Below are 5,882 nucleotides of genomic sequence, written 5' to 3' on the forward strand. Positions count from 1 at the left end.
AATTGTTAATTTAATGCTAATTTTAGATAGTTTTTACTACATTTCTTCCAAACTTGATTTAGAAAAAAAAAACATAAACACATTGATGTCAAAGGTCAAACAATTGAAGTTTTTTTTTTAATAATTACTTTTTTTAAAAAAATTTAAAAATAACCAACTTTTCAAAATATTTACGCAAATGACAATTTTTTTGCTTTTTTAACACCTTCTCGTCAGGGGGGTGGCGACAACACTATCCTCTTGATGAAGTCGTCAGGCCCAGTGGCGAGCATGTGCAAAAAATGGTGTTGTCGCCACCCCCTGGCGACAACACCTCCTTTATTTTTTTTTTCAAATTTTTTTATATAATTTTTTTACCTTCATGCGTGGGCCCGGGTCGCCTCCCTTGGGTGGCGACAACACTAAATTGAGAATTTTTTTGCCTATAAATAGCAGCTCATTCTTCCATCAAGATTCATTATTTTCTCCATAAATTTTTCCATATTCCCTGCTCATTATTGTTCATGTCTCGCATAAGGCCGGAGTCATGGCTCCGAACATCATCCAGTCGTCCCGTGCCGGCACCGGAATACAAAAGATGTTATGGGCATGTTATTTTTTCTCCGGTCAAATCCCCTATGTCGGTTATGTTTTGGAACATCCGTACCTTCAACAACCTGAAGCGGACTCTGATGTCACAGTTAGAAGGGGAGTATAGTCCCGGGGAAGAAATAAAAAGGATCCAGAGGCTTAGAACAAGGGTGTCGCTTATGACCGGATAGGCGATACGTTGGTGGGTTGATGTGAAAGCCGACCTTGATACTGAACAAATAATGGATGAAACAGATGACATTGTTTTAACCGTTGTAATTTCTTATATTTTAATTGTTTGTTGTGTTGTTGTTTTAGTCATTGTGTTGTTTTTTCAATTGTTGCTTTTATTTGAAATTTTATTTCTAGTTATTATTTATGTTGTTTTTCATGTATGTTGTAACTCATCTGAGTAATGAAAAAAAAGTCCATTTCATTGGTAAAATAAATTACAAATAATATTGAACCTAACAACTATGTTGTGGAATTAGATCCACGACTGGGACACTTGTTCTTATTATGTCCTACCTCACGACATATACTACACTTCCTTTGCATTTTATCAGTGGCGTCCATTTCGGTTCTAATACGCTTGCTGTTTGGTCGACCGCCTTTATTCTGGCGCATTAAATTGTTGTGCCAAACTGTTTCCCCCTCGTACACTGACCAATATGCCTCCATCACTACCACCGAAAATGTCCAACAACCCAATGCTCTATGCGTGCAAATATTGGGTGTAGATTTAATTGAGGGTGAGGGCCGAGAAAGAGGTAGGGGCCAAGGTATTAAGCTTGCGGCCCTTAAAGAACGTTATGACGCATTGGATCAGTTTTCTAGCGAAGATGAAAAAAATGAAATCTAAAATGTATATTATGTTATTATTTGGTAAGTTTCTATTTCCCGAAGGCACGGGGAATAGTGTAAATTTTTAGACACGCTTTTGAAATGGGAACAGGATCGCCCGGGAAAAAGGGACGAGGAAGGCCACCAAAAGTGGCACCACCACCACCGGAATCCCAACCTCCACCATCGTCTCCGGTGAAGGAATCTGTTTCCAAGGCAGCGAACACCAACGACCAGCTTGATGGAAGGATCGAGGAAGAGGATCTAAGTGAGAAGGATGAAGCAGCGGAAACCCTAAAAGTTCGAAAGGTTGCAATCAACACACAAGTAGATCCAAAAAAGAGCGAAGAATGCAAATTGTGGGTTGATGTGGTAGCGGAGAATCGGAATCCAGCGAAAGGCTTGTCTATGCAATTCGTTGCTCTGTCAGTGGTTAATGGAGGAATTGAGATTGAAATTGAAGAAGAAGATATCGCATCCGAGGTGAAGTTTTGGGAATCGGCTCTAGTTTTGTACGCGATGGGAGAAGACCTGAGTATGAACATGGTGAAAAACTTCATGGAGAAGACATGGAACTTTGTGAAGCTTCCTGAATTGTACTATCATGATGAAGGGTATTTCTTGATCTGATTCCAATCACACGAGGACATGGATGCTGTCTTAATGCAAGGGCCTTACACCTTGCGAAACATCCCTCTGATGATAAGGGAATGGAAGCCAGATTTTAACCTAAAGAGATATATGCAGAGAACTCTCCCTCTTGGGGTAAAACTCCCAAAACTGCCACTACACCTATGGGGAGCAAAGAGTTTAAGTAAAATTGGAAGTGCCATTGGAGTTCCTCTAGTCACAGATGAATGCACAGCAAGCAAATTGAGGGTTTCATATGCTCGTATTCTTGTTGAGGTGGACATAACAAAGGAGGTGGTCAAAGAGATAGCTATCAAAGATTGTGAAGGTAGAAAGCTTATGCAGCCTGTGGAGTATGAGCGGAAACCTCTATTCTGTGAAAGATGTCAAAGAGTAGGGGTGATCAAGTAAGGAAGCAATGGATGCCAAAAGAGAAGGCACCAGATCCAGTGAAAACCAGCTCTGTACAGGGTACTACAATTGAAATAGAGAATAGACAACAAGAAAAAGAGAAGGATGATGAGCCATGGACAAAAGCAAATTCTGCAAGTAAAGACAAAGGTAAAAGAACTCTGCCTGGAACTCAAAGTTTAAATTGTGTTAATGGTTTTGAGGCACTAGAGGTTTTGAATGACCTTATCGTGTGTAACATCCCGATTTTATTAATATTTTTATTAATTATATTAGTAATTATACTATTTGGTATTTGTAATAATTATTTATTTATTTAGTTATTATGTGATATAATAATTATTTGAAATATTTAATTGTATGTGTGTTTGTGTTATTTGGGTTAATTAAGTTGTATGAGAGATATAGTTAATTGGGTCTTAGTAGTAGAAACATAATAGATGTATTATGGATTAAGCCCATTAAGAGAAAAGAGATAGTAAGAGTAGAAAATTAGGGTTTTAGAGTTGGAGTCTCATAACTTATTTTTGGGGAGAGAGGAAAAATAGAAAAGAGAAGAGAAAGAAGGGAGTAGCACTTGAGAGAATAAGAAAATTATGGAGGAAGCCTTAATTTTCGCAGCAAGTTTCAGCATAGAGTCACATTGGCAAATCGGGCATATCTCTCAATCCAACCGTTGGATCGTTGCGGTACTTGGACACAACGTTCCTGACTCATAGGGGTAAGTTCTGACCGGAGCGATTTTGATTTTGAGGGTTTTAAGTTCGTCTGATAAGCTGATTCCCGAACTGGTTTTTAGGCGTGTCTCCAATTGATGTTAGAAAGGATTTCTTTTGGAGAAAAGCTTAGAGCTATGGTGAAAGAGTCCATATTTACCAAGGTAAGGGTGGGATTCGAATTATATAACCAGGAATATGATGATTGTATGTGGGATTAGGGTGTATTTAGTTATCTGGAATTAATTGAAACTTGTAGAGGTAGTTCGTATATGCTAGTAGGTGATTGTGATAGGCTTGTTTTGTGAATTATGATGAGTACGTTGTGTTGTTATTTCTTTGTGATTTCTGAGCGACGTGTATATTGTTGTTGTTTTATGCGAATTTGCAGGATGTTTCAGTGACGATGTATACCTCTATTTATTGGTATAGCGACGATATAGGCTTATGCCTTTGTGACGATGATGTTGTTTGTTGTGTGTGTTTGTTGCATTCATATACATATGCATTTTTGGTGACGGCCTGGATTGGCAAATTAGTGACGAAGGCTTATGCCTTGATGCCTCTGTTAACTGGCAATTGGCGATGGGGGCTGAAGCCCTGGGTACCACATGCATGTGCAATTGTAGAGTCTCATTATTTGTGGCATGAGTGTGATTTAATTGTGACGTGATGTGACTTGACTTGTTGTTGAATATGACGATGTGAAGTGAATTGTGATAATGTGAAGTTGTAATTATAAGTTGTTATGCTAATGACTTGTTGTGACAGGTACCGTCTGGAAGACGAAAAAAGTTGTTATAACTATTATTATGTTGTTGTTGATTTTGTTATTATATCTGTACAATTTTAAATTGTTGTTATAACTGTCGTCTGAAAGTTGTAAAGCGATAATTTTGTATGATTTAATTCTAATATATTAATTATCATACTTTTGTTTATATCTTTCGATATCTCACCCCTTCTGAATGATGTTTCCCTTACCGTGGGAAACGGACAGGTACTCAAGATAGCGGTGGAAGTTTTGAAGTGATTTTATGAAGTCTTTAGTTGTTGTTATTCGAGTTGATGTCTTGCTCTGATACGTAGCACTCGGGGGATAAAACGATTGTTTTAATTATTATTTCTTTTGCTGAATTTTTATATGGTCTTGGTTTTAATTGTAACTTAAAGTTACCGTGTAATGATGCTACAACTTGAATTGAATATTTATGAAGTTTGTTGATTTCGCTGTGAGTTAATTATTGAATTTAAACAAAGTGATTTTTAGTAATGATTTGATTATCGTTTTAAATTTTTGTGCTATGTATCTATGTGAAGGCAAATAAGCCGTAACTGTTTTTGAAATGACGAATATGTGATACCTCAAATGAACTTGTTTGGAATTTATACTCTGATTTTCCGTATAATTTATCGGGTAGATTTGGGGTGTTACATCGTGACCCTTGATAGAGGGCCATGTTAGCCTCCTGGAACGTGAGGGGACTTAACAAATCAGGCAAGATTAAAGAGATTAGTTCCCGTCTCAATATTTTGAAGCCTGATATTATGATTCTTATAGAAACAAGAGTAAAAGCTACTAAAGCTAAGCAGATTAAAGATAAGTTGAATCTGTATGAACACTTTATTGATAACTACAATAATCATGATAATGGCCGGATTTGGATAGCCTGGAATGATAATAAAATTGATGTGAAGATGATTAGGAGGTCTGATTAATTCATCCATTGTGGCATTTATGATCTGCAAGGGATGTTTAAATTCTGGCTCACTGCCATCTATGGCAAGAATCAATTAGAGCAGAGAAAGAGTCTTTGGAAGGACATTGCTACTTTGAGGCCTAATGGGCAGGACCCCTGGTGCTTAATGGGGGATTTTAACAATGTCATGAGTGCTCAGGATAGAATTGGGGGAGGACTGGTTGCAGAATCTGAATACATTGATCTTCATGATATGATGACTCATAATGGCCTAGCTGAGATGGATAGTTGTGGAGAGTATTTCACTTAGTGCAACAGACACATTGATGATACAATTCACTCTCGTATTGATAGGCTAATTGGGAATGTGGAGTAGTTCAAGAGTTATAGTGATATGACACTGAAAGTGCTACCTCCAAGTGTTTCTGACCATGCCTTGTTACAGGTAACTAATGACAACAAGCCTGTAAAAAGATCTAGAAGGTTTAAATTCTACAATTGCATCATAAACCGGCCTGGTTATGAGGAGACTGTGAGAAATAGCTGGAATGACCCTATTGAAGGAAGCCCTATGTACATCCTGTGGAGGAAGTTACAAAGACTCAAACCTCAGCTTAAGAACCTTGGTAATAACATGACAAATATGAAGCAGAGTCTGAATGATGCGAGGAAAGCTTTATAGCAAGCTCAACATGATCTCAGTCTCAACAATATGGATGGTAATAACATTAGAAAAGTGAAGTTGTGCACTGAAGAAGTCCTCAAACTCCATGATTTAGACGATCAAATGTTATTGCAGAGATCCAAAATCAACTGGCTCAGATTAAGTGATGAAAATAGTGCTTATTTTCATGCTACTGTCAGGGCTAAGCATAAGAATAGAAGCATGAATATGATAAAAAGAGATGATGGCACTTTTGTAACTGAACAGGCAAAGATTATGAAGGAAGTCATGACTTTTTACCAAAGGCTTATGGGAACTAGAGAAGAGAAGCTAAAGAAGGTGGACATT

Source organism: Vicia villosa, linkage group LG1 (assembly GCF_029867415.1).
Source record: "Vicia villosa cultivar HV-30 ecotype Madison, WI linkage group LG1, Vvil1.0, whole genome shotgun sequence".
Taxonomy (NCBI): Eukaryota; Viridiplantae; Streptophyta; class Magnoliopsida; order Fabales; family Fabaceae; genus Vicia; species Vicia villosa.